The 19,169-nt window shown below is 41.9% G+C and overlaps 1 pseudogene; it reads left to right on the top strand.

The window, feature by feature from the left end:
* Positions 1-1,534: 1,534 nt before the first annotated feature.
* Positions 1,535-18,406, top strand: LOC127632753 (caveolin-2-like; annotated as a pseudogene).
* Positions 18,407-19,169: the final 763 nt, after the last annotated feature.

The raw sequence follows: 19,169 nt of genomic DNA, 5'->3' as shown, positions 1-19,169 counted from the left end.
AGAAGGAGCTCCTCACGTGAATAGACCATTATACATTGTTGTTAAATGGTCACAGCATTCTTTGTCTTAGTCTTAGTTGCAATGTTCTTCTTTATCTTGTACATTGTAATCCAACAAGCAATCTATATATTATCACAATAATAAAAATCTAATACTAATACACACATTAAAAGATAAATAAGGGAAAAAATCTAATGAAAAAAGAAAAAGAAAGAGAGAGCTGTTGTGTCAAGCTGCCATTCGCTGCGGCGCCAATAATAATGGTTACGTAATGGTAATAATTATCTAAAAGTCTGTTTATATTATCCAACATATCCACTTCTGCCATTACTTACATTGCTCTGTACATAATATACTGTATTTTTGTTCTTATATAACAGATTGTAATAGATTTGCACTACGAGTGTGTATGTGGGTATGTATGAAGGTGAGTGTATGTACGTATATGTATAACTATTTATTTTTTATTCTCTTTTTTGTTTTTTGTTTTAATTACCTATGTCTTGCTGCTGTTTTTGGTATTGTTTGTATTGTTGTACACTGGAAGGTCCTGTCACCAAGACAAATTCCTTGTATGTGTAAGCATACTTGGCAATAAAGCTGATTCTGATTCTGATTCTGATAATGGTATGTCTCCTGTTTCAAAGAATATCATGGCAGCCATGTGTTCTTAATAAAGAAAGGATCCATGTTCATGAACCTGATGCAAATTTAAGTCAAGACTTTTAGTATATATGAGTTCTTTCAGCCAGGTGACATCATCACATGTCACAATGCTCAGGCTGACTGTATGCACTTCACTGAGTATGGAGAGGTCCTTCTGCAGACTGAGTGATGGAGACCACTTTGGAGATGATGTATTACACATTTTTTGTAGTATGGTACTCAAGGTAATATGAATCACAAGGGGCCCATTCTAAACACAGGTTATAAAAATGTGTTGTTATCCTTTCACTAAAACCACTACTCACTTCTCAATCATCTATTATAGATCGGTGGGGAAGAACAATATTGTCTCGCTTTAATACTGTTTTGGTTTGTTTTTATATCTGTGTTAGTACATAACATAATGATTGTTTATCGCCTATCCCTCAGAGGGCACGTTAAATTGAGCTAACCTTTTTGAATATTTCTTGCATACCGTACTCTCCCAATAAAGTCCAAAAAGTTCTAATAGTCCACTGCAATATTTGTTCTTTCTAACACAAAATTCAATTCTCAAAATCAATGCTTTCATTGTCAATCTGCTATTTCTGTAGGAGTTCTTCTAAGCTTACCAGCAGTCCTCGTTTGACCAATCACTAATTGTGTATTTATAGCAGATGTATCATCTTTCTATTGGTGCCTGTCAGGGCACGGTCACTTTCCTAACATATTCCTTATCCTGGTTTCAGCTGTAAGGCAGCTAAAGCTGCTCTTCATTCACACTGTATTTGTGGGAGACTAGAGGTGTGTGAAACCGTGTTTATATGTGTTTGGATGCTGTGGGCAACCCATTTGTGACCTTGCGACCTTTGTATAGATGACGGGCACCATGATGCAGAGTATGGACACAAGGGAGACAGAGATTGACCTGAGAGATGCAGGGGATGGTGAAGATGAAGAGGGACAACAGGCATGGAAGACACAGCTAGAAACCGTCCTGGAGGAAGAGGAGGAAGATGTCATCTCTACACAAAGTGACACCAGGCCTCTCATCAATGAAAGGGATCCAAGGCAAATAAATGAGTGTCTTAAGGTAATTATTTCATGTAAGACTTAAGGGTATATTTCACCCCAAAAAAAGAAAATTCTGTCTTCACGTACGCGCCCTCATGTTGTTCTAAACCCTTTTGACACTCTTTCTTTCATGGAACACAAAATAAAAAATATTAGCCTCTATCACCATATATTTTCATTATATGAAGAAGAAAAAAAACACAATGATGGAAAATTTGTACAAAAATTTCAGCCAAAGATATCCTTCTGTGTTTAATGTCAATTTGTAGGCCAATTGGGAAGGCTAAATCATAATGGGTGTATCAACTTTCTATTTTCTTTTTTTTTTTACAGCGGCTTCAGAATTCAACTTTGAAGAGTGACTGTGTTTGTAATTCATGTTCTAGAACAAAACGTGACTGTCCCTTCAAACAATGTTAACCATTTTCCCATAAATTGAAAAGCTCCATTCAAAGAACCCATTTGAAACACTAGGATTTAGAATTTTTCACCCAAATGCTATATGTTTTTCATGTTTTAGGACTACAAACCTAGCATCTCTATAGTTCATCCAAAAAATTGGAATTCTGTCATTTACTCATTCCAAACCTGTATGCTGGAATTTTGTGAACTTTCATACAATCTCTTTTCCATACAACACCAAACTTGATTAAACATCATTCACATTAAACCTGGAAGAGAGCTGTATACAAATTCTTAAAAATTCTACTTCTGTGTTCCATGGAATAATAAAAATGTATAATTGCAAAGATTCATACCTATTAATGGAAATAAGCTTCAGCAGTCTCTATAAAAAAACTAATTAAATCCTCATCCAGTAATAACAAATGTGATTGTCGCATCCTAGCCAGCGCTGAAAAATGTATTAGGTGACAATGCCGTCTAAGTGCTTTTGGAAGCAGTCAAGACCTCTGGAAAATAATTAACACCTGATTAATGATACTGATAAACTTTAATAAAAACTGACCTTTCCGCCATCATTTACTCACCCTCGTCATTCAAAATAAGAATTACTTTTTTCATACGTGAAACACAAGATTTAGGGATGAGAGGATCATGTTTGTGGCATGTTCATGTTTGAAAGCACATATCAAAGCACCTTTAAGTCACCCATAACCAGGGGAGGACTGGGAAGAGCTGTGCTTTTCTGCATAACGTGGCGTCAATTTTGTGACCCTCTTCAGCCAGTCGCGACACGTTCGGCATAATGCGGAAGCCCATTTCAGCTTATCGTCACCTGTTTGTCCACGTTTAGCAGCCGGCCCACCAGGAAAAGTCATGGTTCTCCCTATGGCCAGTCCGCCCCTGTCCATAATACTGGTGTCTTAGATCTCAATTCTTCTTAAGTCATATAGTGTGTTGTGTGAGGAAAACCTGACACAGTCGACACCGTAATTTCCAAAGAATTAGCAGTCCATCTAATCAAAAACGCCAGCAACGAAGCCTGCCTAGCAAAAGTCGACATAACTTCTGCTTTTAAAGTCATGCCCATTCACCCAGACTTCTGGCACCTGTTCTGTATTCACTGGCAGGAGAAATTCTACTTTGCCGTTTGCTTAACCTTTGGCTGTAAAAGTAGCCCAAAAATCTTTGACCTACTATCTGAAACACTATGCTTGATCTTGCAAAACAACTATGAACTATGAACTATGAACTACCTTGTTCATCATCTCGATTATTTACCTACCATTTCCCCAAACAATTTTTCTCCAGTGGGTCATTTATCCACCGTCCAAATATTTTCTCCAAGCAAGGAGTCCCTTTATCTCCTGAGAAAACAGCAGGCCATCTACAGCTCTAGAATTCCTTAGCATCATCCTCGACTCCTCAAAATTCCAAGCTTCCCTTCCCAAAGACAAAATCGACAGGATAATTGCTATCTCCTCAAACCTGCTGGAAAATACTCAAAGCAGCAAACTTGATCTGCTCTCCCTGCTAGAAAATCAGAATTTTGCCATCCGCATGGTGCCTCAAGGATGCCCTTTTTTCTCCCACCTACTGTCACTCACCTATTCCGTCCCAGCTGTAGATTATCTCTTCCTAAGCCCTTCATGCTGTGCTGATTTGAATTTATACATCATGTTCCTCAAACAGTGGAAAGGGCTGGCTTTCTTTTACAAAGACATCCTGCCTCGCTCCAGCGATATCCCCATTTTCACTGACATCGTCCCCTCAGTGAACTTCGGATGATACTACAAGGGACGCTGGTTTGCTTCAACTTCGCCAACAGAGTTTTCTCCCCGTGTGGTGCATCTTCAGCAGGACCTGGCTGCAGCCTGCAGTATGAGGCGAGGCTACATTTGGTGCGGAGCTACACGTGTCGTCCCACCAGTCACAGTAGTATATCGTTCATAGACATACATGATAGGAGATGCTGTGGCCATTGCTGGTGTGTTTTCATTGTTTGAGAGATATTGAATAGTTGAGCCAAACCATATGATTATTTGTATGTGATATTCAATCCCAAATGTATCCTACGTTAAAAGTGAGGAACAAATTGAGATTTATGAAGGCTGAAACTGACGTGATGCAAATGCTAACTGAAAAGCATGTATATGTGTTTCCCCATCTGTCACTCACTTCGACATTGTGTCGAAGAAGCGACACTAGGGGTCTCTCTTGAGTGCCTTTTGCATCTCTGATCTATGAGAAAAGGCCAATGAGAAATTGGCAGACAGAATTTGCATGTCCCGCCCCTGGACATAAGGGTATAAAGGGAGGGAAATGCATCTGTTTCATTCAGAATTTTTCTCCCTTCTCTGCATGGTAGTGCAGCTTTGCCCCTGGGCACTTCTACAGCACAGTTAAAAGAGTTTATTTCTCTAAAAGAGTTATTTCCTCTAAAAGAGCAAATACACAGCTGGCGATGAACGTCCTTTTCAGGACGCGTCTTTATAAATATGCCCTTCTGCCCCTGTGTAGTTCCTGGATGCTGTAGATTGCTCTCCACTCCTGACGGCCACAGGCGCTGTCTCGTGTGTCTGGGCAGCGAACACACCGAGGCAGCATTTGTGGATGGCTAATGTTCTCACTGCGAGAACATAACCATGGTAACGTTGCAGTCACGGCTTTCCTTCCACTGAAGGAACGCCACTCCAGCCGCTCCCCACCTCGCTTCTTCTTCCCACGCGGCTGGCGATGGAGGCGATTTGGGGATGGCAGCGGGTTCGGTTTCGCCGGGTACGTCACCGCGAACCACCCGCCCCCCGGCATGCTCGTTGACTTCTGTCCGGGCTCGAGGCAATAGCGGCTCGCATCACAGCCAGCCTGCCTATCCTCTTGAACCCCCAGAGCTGGATGAGCTCACCGCTGCATCGGAGAGCGGTCCGGCGTCTGATGTGGATGACTCGACTGTGCTGCCGCCTTCAGTCCAGCGCGCCCAGTCTGAGGTTGACGCCCAGATGTCCGACATACTTGCCTGGGCCTCCATCAGCATGGGGCTGGACTGGAACCCTCCATCCTCCCAACAGCCTTCGCGGCTGGATGATTGGTTCCTCGGGTTTACGCGCCGCTCACAGCCACGCCCCATCCCCTTCTTCCCGGAAGTGCATGATGAGCTGACGAGTTCGTGGAGGACACCTCTCTCCACCCGCCACAAGGCCTCTCACTCATCCGCTCTCACTACCCTCGACGGCGGAGTGGCCCACGTGTACACGGCGGTCCCCCTGGTGGATAGAGCAGTTGAGATCCACCTGTGCCCCGAGAACGCCGCCACCTGGCGGGGTTGCCCTGTGCTCCTCTCCAAGGCCTGTAGGATGACGTCTTCACTGACCTCCAAAGCCTACAGTGCCACCAGACAGGCCGCTCCCACCCTGCATGCCATGGCCCTCCTGCAAGTCCACCAGGCCAAGGCACTTAAAGATCTGCATGAGGGTAGTCCTAATCCCGACGTGCTGCAGGAACTGCGCTCAGCGACCGACCTCGCCCTCAGGGCCACAAAGGTCACAGCGCAGTCACTCGGGCCGGCGATGGCCACTCTCGTGGTTCAGGAACGTCATCTGTGGCTGAACTTTGTCGAGATGCGCGAAGTGGACAAGACACGCTTCCTCGACGAGCGTGTCACCCAGTTCGGTCTTTTCGGCGTCACCGTCGAGGACTTCGGCCAGCAAATCTCCGCGGAGAAGAAGCAGATGGAGGCCATATCTCTTATCCTGCCCCGCCGCAAACCTGCCACCACGTGCCACACTCCGTCTGCTCGCCGAGGGCGTACTCCTGTGGCTAAGAAACGTGCAGCTCCGCCTCAATCCGGGCCCAGCTCTCAGTCCCTGCATCGAGCGCCCGCAGGAAGCGCACGCCCCCCGTCTCGCAGACCCCTTCGAGGACCCGGAAGGCTCCCAAACGGTCCTGAGACACCCGACCCAGAGACCAAGATGGCTGGTAAGAAGACCACTCCATCCCCCAGTGGAGGGCTGGGAGGAGAATCCTTTGTTGATTTTATTTCATTTCATTGTCCCTTTAAACTTTTCCAGAGGCTCCTGGGGCATATGGCATCCTACGTGGTGGTCACGCTGCTGGGGTTGTTGCATATGAGACCGCATCAGCACTGCTCCAGACTCGAGTCCCGAGACGAGCATGGCGCCTCGGCACACACCGTGTGAACATCACCCCCGCCTGCCGTCAAACGTTCAAACCCTGGACAGACCTCTGCTTTCTGCGGACAGGAGTCCCAATCGACCCAATCCAATTTGGAGGCGTCGGTAGTGATCAGGATGCGTCTGGACAGGTGTCCTGATGTGTCTTGATCACTACCGATGCCTCCAAATTGGATTGGGCTGCCGTGTGCCATTGGAAAGGGGCCCCGCTGCGCTGGCACATCAACTGCCTAGAGTGGTTGGTTGTACTTTTTGCCCTGCGGAGGTTTCTCCCGTTAATTCAGGGCAAACACGTCTTGATCCGATCAGACAGCAACACCACAGTAGTGCACATAAATCGCCAAGGCGGCGTACGCTCCGGCCACATGTCACAACACGCCCGTCGTCTCCTCCTTTGGAGCCAGCAGTGACTCATGCCACTCACATCCCAGGCAACCTCAATGTCAGTGCAATATGGTGTAATATGGGTCAGTGCAATATCAGGTTAGTCAGGATATGTGCAAAATTGTGGTTTGTGCAATATAGTCGTTTGTGCAAAAATTGCTTTCCAATTTTTTATATGTCTTTTGTTGTCCACTCTTGTTGTTACTGTCTGTTCTAACATGTTGTGATCACTGCTCTTGTCCTTGTTTTTCTGTATATAGTCTGTGTATAGTGTATTGGTATGTATTTATTAATTTCTGTGTGTAACATCAACCTGCCAGAGGGTCTGCAGATGGAAATTAGCCTAAGGCTATAATCTGACATATTTACATTTGTGAAAATGTTCATTAATATGTATTGTCCCTTTTAAGAATTTCAATTAAATGTGGTGATGGATGTGCTATCACGACAACGCTTGCCCAGCAGAGAGTGAAGGCTTCACCCCCAGTCGGTCCAGCTGATTTGGGAACAGTTCGGCAAGGCTCAGGTAGATCTTTTCACCTCCCGAGGGACCTCCCACTGCCCGCTCTGGTACGCCAGAACGGAGGCTCCCCTCAAGGCAGACACGCTGGCACACAACTGGCCCACAGGGCTGCGCAAGTACGCATTTCCCCCGGTGAATCTAGGGAAAAAGTCACTCTAGTGGCCCCCTATTGGCCCACTCTTACTTGGTTCTTGGATCTTGTTCTCCTTGCTACAGCCCCTCCCTGGCGAATTCCCCTGAGGAAGGACCTTCTTTCTCAGGGACGGGGCACGCTCTGGCATCCACACCCAGACCTCTGGAGCCTCCACGTCTGGCCCCTGGACGGGATGCGGAAGATCTAGGTGATCTACCACCTGCCGTCGTAGACACGATCAACCAAGCCATAGCCCCCTCTACAGGCAACTTTACACCCTGAAATGGCACTTGTTTGCGAATTGGTGTTCTTCCTGGGCTGAAGACCCACAGAGGTGCACAGTTAGGTCAGTGCTCTCATTCCTGCAGGAGAGGTTGGAGGGGAGGCTGTCCCCCTCCACCTTGAAGGTGTATGTAGCCACTATCGCGGCCCACCATGACACAGTAGACGGCAAGTCTTTGGGTAAGCACGACTTAATTATCAGGTTCCTAAGAGGCACTCGGAGGTTAAATCCCTCCCGGCCAAGCCTGTTCCCCTCCTGGGATCTCTCAGTGGTCCTCTCGGGCCTTCAGAGACCCCCTTTCGAGCCGCCTAGAATCAGTCGGACTCAGGGCCCTCTCCCTGAAGACGGCCCTCCTGATCGGGCTCGCCTCCATCAAGAGGGTCGAGGACCTGCAAGCTGTCTCTGTCAGCGACACTTGCCTGGAGTTCGTTCCGGCAGACACTCATGTGATCCTAAGACTGCGACCGGGCTATGTCCCCAAGGTTCCTACCACTCCCTTCAGGGACCAGGTAGTGAACCTGCAAGCGCTGCCCCGGGAGGAGGCAGGCCTATAGTGTTACATGTTGGACAAAACAGCACAATATATATTTTATATATATATATATATATATATATATATATATATATATATATATATATATATATATATATATATACAGGGATGTAGTGGAGGCTAAATGCACGTAAACGCCGTTTACGCACCTCCCAAAATTCGGAAATAGCTTTTACCCACCTCCAAAGTGGGTTTATCCACCTCTAAATTGCGTTTATCCACCTCTAAATAGATAGTTCCTAAGCCATTTTAAATTAAGCTTATGTCGTTTTAGTTTCATATTGTTCATTATTAGTTTCATAGGTTGTTAAACCTAAGACGAAGTCTTTCATAATGCGCTGCTGCCAGTGTTTCCCATGCGCGTGCATCGATATTGACTACTACCAGCTATATACAGCGTGCTGACATCAAAAATCCAGCTGTATTCTAACAATAACTTAGCTCTCCTTATTAGCTAGGCTCCTTGCATGCTGGCTAATAAGTAATAACTGGCAGTGCTGTGTTGGACAGATTTATGCAGCGGTGTTCCATGATGGAGAGAGAGCGCGAGAGGTACGGGTGAGAGAGAGAGAGAGAGAGAGAGGGACGAGCGAGAGGTAGCCTAGTGCTGCGCGAATGCGCTACGGCTCTCTGCAATCAAATACGATTTTAAATAGGCTTAGTAAAAAATAAAAAATAAATCGAAAATCAATGTGTGGCGGTCAGCGTTGATATTGTGGCAGGCAAAAATTCTTTGATTCCAGCTTGTTAAATGTGAATATGTTCTAGAGTCTTCTCTCCTCTGTGACAGTAAACTGAATATCTTTGAGTTGTGGACAAAACGAGACATTTGAGGACGTCATCCTCCTGGGCTTTTAGGAAACACTGATCCACATTGTTCTGACATATTATAGACCAAACAACTAATTGATTAATCGAGAAAATATTCAACAGATTAATTGACTATGAAAATAATCCCAAATCCCTAATCATTATGTACAAGTGCACTGCATTGGAAGCCCTGGATATAAGCCTCCCTCTCTATCTCTCTTAAATATTTTTGTTCTCTCTGTTTTGTCATTTAGTAAACTTTATAGATTTCAACCATATTATTCCTTCTTGGGTCTCTTTAACAAGAACTTAGATTAATGTATGAATTGAATAGTGATTGTGTGACCTATGATGAGGGAACAACCAGTGATACCCTTGGTAGTACCATCAAATGATAGCCTATAGCGATGTCATCAGGATACACATACACCGGTAGGCAGTGGCCCACCTTACCGGGTGACCACGTCGTGGTCCACCAGAATTTATAGTTTACCCACCTCTTTTTTTACCACTACACCTCTGTATATATATATATATATATATATATATGTATAGATAGATAGATAGATAGATAGATAGATAGATAGATAGATAGATAGATAGATAGATAGATAGATAGATAGATAGATAGATAGATAGATAGATAGATAGAAAAACACAAAACATCTTACAGCTACAAGAAATTAAGGAAAAATTTTGAAAGAAACTATAACCTCTTTACTGTCTGCCATCATCCGATTCCCAATCTTCCCAGTTCCCTCCTTTGAAAAAATAAAACATATTATATTAGGAAATCACAGTTAGTGAAAGAGTATGATATGGGTGGTATCAACACCTTGGACTTTGAATCAATGTTTGGGGCATTTAAGAGTAAATGGTTGAAATCATACTTATCACAACCTTACTCTATGTGGTTTCACATACCTAGATCTCTGTTTAATAAAATAGGTGGGCTTGAATTTCTTTTAGGTAACTGAGATTCCTATTAAATTATCAAACTTCCAGAAACAACTTCTCCAATATTGTAAAATTATATTTACCCACAACTTTTCTCCCCATGGATCCACCCTATGGAATAACAGGGTCATTACAATTAATAAGAAATCATTGTTTAAATGTGATTTGTATGAGATGGGTATTGTGTTTTGGAATGATATATTAGATGATAATAGTAACTTCTTGGAACATATTGCCGTTCTGCTAAAGTATAATCTTAACCGCACTTATAGAGAATATAATAAAATGTGTAAATCAATACTGTTATTACAGTTAATCCAAAACACATTGATGTATGTGAGAATAAGACTTTCACCAACCTTACCAAATCTAGTAATTAATGAATGTAATTTGCATTACAGTAAATGTAATAACAAATGTATAAATTCTTTTTTAAATTTAGAATGTTTTTGGATTATAATAAAGGATTGATGTTCCAAATATGAATGCCTTGTCCATGATAAACCACATTTCAAATTCATCAAATGGCCCATTTCCCCTAAAGTCAAAGAGACTCACTTTAAAATAATTTATCAAATATATCCGGTTGCTGACTTTCTTAGAAAGAGGTTTAAATTTGAAGTAGATCCCTGTGTATTTTGTGAGGCAGCTGATGAGACTCTGGAACACTTGTTCTTTTCATGTCCGAAGGGCAAAAGCTGATTTACATAATCTGTCTGATTTACATAATCGGCTGTCATTTAAGATTGATGAGATCCCGATGTTTGACTTATCACAAATTCTCTTTTATATGGATAATGTAGATTCATCCCTATCTGATTTGGTTAATATGATTGTTCTCATGGGTAAATTTAATATTCATTGTAGTAAGTGGAGATATTCGAAGCCTTCTTTTTCATGGTTTATGAACGATTATAAATTGTATTTTTTCTCACTGAAAAAGTAACGTCTAGTAAAATTGCAAGAAAGATGTGTAGTGATATATCCAGACAATTGTTTTGATAAATATCCTCTTGTATGCTACGTCTAAAGGATGCTTTTATTTTTATTTTTTATTTAATATTTTATTTTTTTTCTCTAGACTTTGCTCTCGAGACTTTTTTTTTTTTAACTAATACGCCTTGCTGTTTGCTTTTTGTTGTTCAGTATAGTGTAGGGGACGCTTTTATTTCATTTACACTGACAATAATAGTATTGTTTCTATTGTTGTATATTTCCTATTTCTCCCCTAAGAGAGTTTTGTATGTTTTTTCTTGTCAAAAAAATTACAAATAAAGTTCCCGCTTTCTGTCTGTCCTCGTCCAACAACAGCCAATCACAAGATTCGAAGAGATGCAGCCAATCAATACAGGATTTGATCAGCAGCCAATTACATTTGTTAACAGAAAGGATTGGGCCCCGCCCCTGAGTGTCAAAACCAACTTGTGCGCGTAAAGATTTCAGCTGCGCGCTTATGCAGAAAATAACTTGTGCGTGTGTACAGATCTGCGCGCGTGTGTGAGACTTGACATTACGCGCGGTTTTGTTATTTCTGCTCGTGAGTTGTTAATTTGGGTGCACAAGCATATTTTTGGTGCTCGAGTTTGGTATTTGCAAGTTCTGCAGGTTTAAATTGTACTTGCAAACTGTGTCATGGTGCTCACACTGTTGTAATTCAATTGCACGCTGTGCTTATATGCTTGCTTTTTTGTCCAACATTTAACGGCATACAGGCCCAGCCCCTTTGTTGCTGTGTCTGGTACGTGCTTTTCGTATCTACTTGGACCGCACGCAGAGCTTTAGACATTCTGAGCAGCTCTTTGTTTTTTTTGCCGGACAGCGGAAAGGGAACGCTGTCTCCAAACAGAGGCTTTCCCACTGGGTAGTGGACACCCAGGCCGTGCCCCCCCCCCCCACCCCCCGTCCAAGTTACGGATGTAACCTCCGTTCCCTGATGGAGGGAACAAGACGTTGTGTCCTCCCGGACACTTCGCTGAACCACGCCACTGTTACGGCCGAACCTCATTGTCGGCTCCTCAGAAAAATCCTGAATGAAACAGATGCATTTCCCTCCCTTTATACCCGTATGTCCGGGGGCGGGACATGCAAATTTTATCTGCCAGTTTCTCATTGACCTTTTCTCACAGATCAGAGATGCAAAAGGCACTCAAAAGAGACCCCTAGTGCCGCTTCTTCGACACAACGTCTTGTTCCCTCCATCAGGGAACGGAGGTTACATCCGTAACTTAGACGTTTTTGTGTTTGGTGCTCATGCATCGGTACGCCATTACAGTAGTAACAGTTATAGCCTGTATGCCTTATGCAGTATTCCTTATTTTCTGCTGTAATGGACTATTTATTGACTGGTGTTGGTTTTTGTGTGCATGTCAGTTAGAAAGTAATTTTTAGGCAGATGAGATAACAGAGCACACATTTGTGAAGCGAGGAGGAGAAATAATTGTTTACAATATTTAAAAGAAATGAATATGAATAAATATAGAATGAACTGTGAACGCAATGAACTGTGAAGTACAACACAATTTCATATCACTTATGACTCATTAAGCCCGATAATTTATATTATAGTAAGTAAAGAGCCACAGCACTGTAATATAAATTATCGGGCTAGACTATTTTAAAATAAATAGACTAAGCTGTGTATTGCACATAATTATTGCAATTGTACTGCCACAATATGCACCGGTTACACTCTGTTATTGTAACTTGTGATGACACTGAGACTACTGCAAAGACAGGTGTATAAAAGTGTGTTAATTAGGGTACCAGAAATCCATTTTGGTATTTTAAGCACTTTTTCTAATGTTCTGACTTATTCTGAAAAAAATAAACATTTTGTCCAGTTTTTCCTTTCTCCTAAAATTTCTCTATCACCTATACAGCTTTCTCAGTCACATGAGTATTCTAATAAGGTAGCCAAGGATACGGCATGTAAAACCAATAAAATCACACCATGTTATTTGATGTACATGATTTGATCAAACTATCCAATCACAATTCCCTAGCAATAGACGTAGTGAACTGATTGAAAAGTCAATGTCAAGGAAGCGTATATGTACATTTAATGAGGAAATCTTCAAAAAGAGCTTATTGTAGAATTCTAGAAGTCACAGACAGAGGTGTGAGATTTGTGGAGGCCGCACCGACGTCGCACAGCATGTTCATACAAAAAAGCAAGTGGATGCTGCTAAAAGTAAGTGTGCCACACCAAGTGTTTGCGATTGTTTTTTGTGAAGCAAAGTTCAGAATCTGACAAGGTGCATGCAAGTGAAGGACTTTTTGCCTTTTTTTTTTTTTTTTTTTGTGGCCGGACCATCTGCACTATAAAATTGATCAAGAAATTAAATGATCCAAAATTTTCTCCTGCCTGCACTAAATCTGAAGCTGTCATATGCAACATACACATTTTTGTGCAGCTGGACTATCAGAAATTCCTGCAGCATGGCAACACATGTTTCCTCTCTCTTGGTCCGGCTCTTGAAAGAATACTACACATTTTCAATGGTTTGCGTGCATACTGTCTTTCTCAAGAAAAAATCCCAAAGTTTCTAAGAGATATTTTCAGCAATCCTTGCACTAAACTTTGGATTGGCTTTGCACTCAAGCAAACAGCCACTTTTAACCATGCACAGGAGACAGTAGGGCAAGACCACATATCAGCCACAGAAGTGGCTTTGCTCATTCATGACCTGAGAAAAGTCTTGCATGCCAGGCTGGAGGAATCACTCATACCCTCTGACATTAAAAAGCAATTGGATGCCCTAATTGAAGCTGGTGACATGTGAGTGGATGATTTATTTTGTGCAGTGAGAAACTTTTATTCAGCATTGTTGGATTACTTCCAAAATTGGAGCCACTCATTGGAGAACACAGAAAAACTTGAGTGGGCCCTACAGAGAGACATTGCTTCAATGAGTGGAACATGAACAAGACGGCCATGTCTGAGAGATGAACAGATGTTTTTCATGAGCTGGAGAACAAGACCATCAACTTCGGAGTCTTATCCAAGGTTGTGGAGTTCGTTTTATGCCTGCCTGGGACATCTGCATCTGTGGAAATGTGTTCTCATTAATGAATTCAGAATGGACAAAGGATAAATCTCAATTCAGTGTCAACAGTCATGAAGGCAATGCTTTTTGTATGTCTTAATTTTGGACTGGACTGGACTGCTCTGCATCTTACGATAAACTCTTGAAAGACAAGAGTACACTGAGAAAAGTAGCCAGCGAAGCGAAAAGTACAAGGTGATAACAGTTACAGATGCAGATTCACCCTCTAATTTGCAATGATCCTAGGTAAGGATACATCAATTTCATTTTTGTTGTTAGGGGGCACCCTAGTGTTAATGGCCAGAATACAGACAAATGAATGTCAAGAAGTACATCTCACATTGGGTAGATGAGTGAAAACACCTTCGTTTTGGATAGATTTTATTCGAAATGACATCACACCCGCTCGTTCTTTGATTTTAAAATAAAGTATGTATACCGGTGCTTTTATACGGTCGTGTCTGAATGTCCTCTAACCACACTTGTGGTCTGCCACTCAAACACTCTAGTGCCACTAACAGTTTTAACTTTTTAGCATGTAACTTTTAAAACTGATAACAGATATGCCAATTTCAAAGCACCCAGTGGTTTCAATATCGTCAGAAAAAAATTTTGTCCTTCACATTTAATCAGAAATTTGGGTAAGATAATGTTGGGACCATGATTGTAAAATTCTTGCATCCAATTCTGTCACCAGCTTAATTTTGAGGATGTGATAGCAGAACCGGTGTCAGTGCGCAGTGGGGATCGGGTGTGGATCAGGTGTGGATCTGGAGTCATGCTCTTTTCGAGGTGTCCAGGGTCTGATGTTATCATATCATCACAGCTCTTTTGGCTGTTCCTGTTTCCCTTATTGCTGGAGTTCTCATCGCCATTCTCAGCTTTATTCACATCTGGTATGAGCAGCTTCTTTGATTGAGTGTTTTTGACACATATGAACCATTATGACAATTATGAACAATATGAGCTCTTGTACCATAATTCTCAATGTAACTTCATGTGTGTAATTATGCGTTTTATGAAGAACTGATGAATATGGAGATTTTCCAGGAGTGTTTACGTGAATAATTTATTAGATATTTTTAAGCAACTTCACACTTATCACAGTCCCTCTAGGACTACTTGGGTTTAAAGGTGCACTTAATATTTTGTCCTCATTAAAAAAAGTTTTACTCCTACAGAAATTATTTGTAATGTATAAAATCATGACCACTCACATGAGATAAAAACTCAATTCATATCATTAACCTTATAAAAGCGGTTTTATTGTGCTTGGAGAGGGTTCCCTCATGGAGGCCATCATGTTAGCATCACATGAACAGCTGAATTTAACTTGCTTAAACCAGGGGCGGACTGGGAAGAGAAACTGGCCATGGATTTGACATAGATACTAGCCCAAAAGTCATTGAGCTGTCTTTTTCTGCATATCGCAGCCTTCTTTGGCATATCGCAGCACCATTTTGCAGCCCTCTTCAGCCAGTCACAGCCCGTTCGGCATATCATGGCAGCCTATTTCACCTTATTGCAGCCTGTTCTGCCCCGTTTGGCAGCTGGCCCACCAGGGAGTCAAGGTTCTCCCTATGGCCAGTTTGCTCCTGTCTTAGACTAACTTTAGGGGGGTGTATGCTTCTCCCAAAAATAGTACAGAGCAGGTGGCGCAACTGTAAATACCTGAAGACCTGTGACCTGGGAATCCCAAAATGTTGAACCATATTTTCAAAGGATCTCAAGTACTCTCATATAGGTCACCGGTCATAGAAAAAGTCTCTCTCTGTTTTATATATCTAGCCAGAAGCTTACCTGCTTTGTCCCCTGACTCAAAACTCCACCTTCCGATAAAATAGTATTATATCTGTATTTCAATCAGGTCAATTCTCTGAGGCCATTAGACGATATTCGGTGCTTCAGCTCTGCCTCAGCAATTTTAATATTTCCTTCTGATTCCACGAGTTCTTGTGCTTTGGATTTTTTTGGTGAATGTATGATCCGGCCCCTAAGAACCACATTAAGTGCCTCCCAAGCCACGCCCACAGAGGATACTGAGGACCAGTTGGTCTCCATTTAGATATTGATTTCAGCCTTTAGCATTTGTTGGAATTCAGGATTTTGCAAAAGAGATACATTAAAGAGTCAACTAAATTATTTCCTTTTCTTCATATGTGGTTACACCTCTAAACACAGGGCATGATCTGAGACTACATTTTTTCCAATTTAGCTATTAATGACATGAAATGTCATTAACAATGAGATGAAATGAGGGACTTAGATATACACTTATGAAAATAATTTATAGTTCCTACCAGATGGGTTAAAAAGTCTCCAAATATCTGTAAGACCATGATTTTTACACATCCTGTGAAGCATCAATGTTGCACTAGGGGGCTTGCACACTTTTGCTTTAGTATGATCAAGGACTGAGTCCATCAAAAGATTAAAGTCTCCTCCCAAGAGGCGCTTGCAACATCCATTCAAGATCTATAAAAAAGCCCTGATCATCAACGTTAGGTGCATAAATATTAGCCAAAATAAGACTTTGTCCCTGAATTTCAGCTAAAACAAAAATTACTCTTCCTAGTTTATCTCTACTCTGTTTGAGACATTTGAATTGTAGATGTTTACTTATCAGCATAATGACTCCCCTGCTCTTCCTCGAGACAGCACTATAAAAAAAATGCCCACCCCATATCTTTCCAAATTTTTCAGCATCCTGCAGAGAAAGATGCGTTTCTTGAAGAAAAACGATATCATATCTCTTACTCTTAAGAAATTAAATAACCTTCCTTCTTTTTATGGACTGCCCCAACCCATTCACATTCCACGTAGAGAGAGACAATCCACTCATATTAATATTAGACATTTTGACATATAAGAAAAAATAGATTGTGTGTCAAAAACAAGATTATAAAGACCATATTCCAACATTAGTGCGACAATCAAAACCCGAACTTCCCCCAGAACAAAACAAACAGAAAAAATAAAAACGTGTGCATTAACCCCGCGCACGACAGCTCCAACTGGCGTCCATCCCTCCAAACTATAAACAGTCCATGTACACCTAGGAGAACCCCCCACAACAACTTTGCCATCAGATTGCTCAAGTTCGGTGTTTCTATAAACATTTTGTGAGAAAGAATTACACAGCAAAAGATATTCTATAAAACAAACTCCAGCCGATAGGCGGAACAGCACAAAAAGAATGCATGGAATCTTCAAACAGTCAAACGAATGTTCAGTGAGCCAGTCCAATTAGCTGCAACATGAGTGCAAACAAATGACTTAATCACTCCAATGTCTTTGCAAGAAAAACTCGACAAAACACGTAACACAAGAAGATCTTTATCAGATGATCTCAGACATTTGGCCAGAATTGATCAGGGCCTGTCTCCCTCTGTGGATCGACGAGCCAGAACCCTGTGAGCTCGCTCGATTTCCAGCTTATGGCCTGCTATGTCAAACCGATTCTGTAGGAGCCCATCCAGGAATTTTACCGTATTCTGTCCCTCTGTTCCCTTAGGGATTCCAACGATATGCAGGTTCTTCTGCTGGCTACAGTTCTCCATGTCCCCCAACTTCTCCCAGACACGCTCCAAATCCACCTTGGTCACTAGCGGGTTAGCAGATTATTCCCTCTCCGATGACTCCAGATAATCAATCTGTTTCTTGACATCCCCCACACTTGTAACCACCTCAGTGAATTTCGCTTCCATGGCAATGATCGATCGCCGTATCACAGCAAGATCCTCCTAGACAGCAATGACCTTCATCAGCATTGCCGACATGTTCAGCATCTCCCACCACATTTCCCGCACTTCTCTGACTAAATTGACTCCCAGGCTCGCAGCCTGATCAGGGGTTTCAGCATGTAAGTGTCTTTTAATGTCTCCAGAGCCTGAGGATTTTGAATTCTTTGACATATTGTCCTCATAAAAAAGTCATGGAACAAAGTGTATCGAATCGCACCGGTTTATGTCATTAAAAGTGTTAAAACTAGTAAAGTGCGCAGAGCTTTCCAAATCTAAATAATGTTAACCGAAAGCAAAATAGCAATTTAGGCATTGTTTTAGCAAACTCGCATTCAGGTCTGGCTCCATTCTTGTATGGAACGTCCAATTTTCCAAACTGTTTTCCAAACAAAAGTCCCACCCTACATTTTTTTCTTGTTAAATCTCCTGTTTCACTAAAAAATCAATTTAATTACATGTAAAATTGCTGTTCTATTTTGACTTTTAGCTTTTACTCTTCTGTTCTCTTTCAGGTTCTTCACACCATGTGTACATGTGATTTTGATCAACTCTGGTTGGTTGCAGACGTTATGGAGCAGCCTATTAGACATCTTCATCCTACCATTCTTCCAAAGCATTGCCAAGTGCTGCAGTGGAATTAGTGTTCTTCTAACACGGGAATGAGAAATATTCACTGGAATTTAAGTGAGAATTTTCAGAACATTTAGATTTAATTCTGATAACTGGACTATGTGGTGTCTAATATATTTCTAGTGGCCGCTTGACTCCTGGTCCATATTAAAGGGGGACCTTGCCAAATTATTAGCATGTTAAATGTTGAGGAAATAGATATTTTTAACATGTTGTTTACTGAAGTTTGAAAGTATTTTAAAAGGGAATGTTCACCCCAAAATGAAAATTCTTTCATTTACTCTGCCTCATGTCATTCCAAACCCTTATGAAATTCTTACTTTCATGGACCACAAAAGAAATATTAACCTTCCTGGGCTGTTCAGTCATTTTGAACATTTTCCTCAATCTGAATGGAACATGACTATGTGACTTTTCCTAGACTTGCAATCTGAACATACAAAGTTGAGTTGAAGTGGTCATTAAAAAAGGTGATACCTTTGCTTTTGTGGTCAAATTTGACCGACCATAGGAAATGAAAGGGATTTCTAATACAATCAATACATCACAATGCAGCACACACACACACACAGAAATAAAGAGTGGACTATAAAACATCCAGAGTGAAAAACATACACATACAATCACAAACACACACACACTATCGCTCTCTCTCTCTCTCTCTCTCTCACACACACACATAATTTAATGGGTGAGACAAACACAGGCACACACATACACAGATTAAAGAACAAAAAACAAAGTCTGAGTCTGACCGCAATGTACTGTATGTGCTTAAGTGTGGGAGCTGCGCCTT

Source organism: Xyrauchen texanus, chromosome 39 (genome assembly GCF_025860055.1).
Source record: "Xyrauchen texanus isolate HMW12.3.18 chromosome 39, RBS_HiC_50CHRs, whole genome shotgun sequence".
Taxonomy (NCBI): domain Eukaryota; kingdom Metazoa; phylum Chordata; class Actinopteri; order Cypriniformes; family Catostomidae; genus Xyrauchen; species Xyrauchen texanus.
Note: the sequence above shows the minus strand (reverse complement) of the source record. Positions and strands in the feature narration are given on the sequence as shown.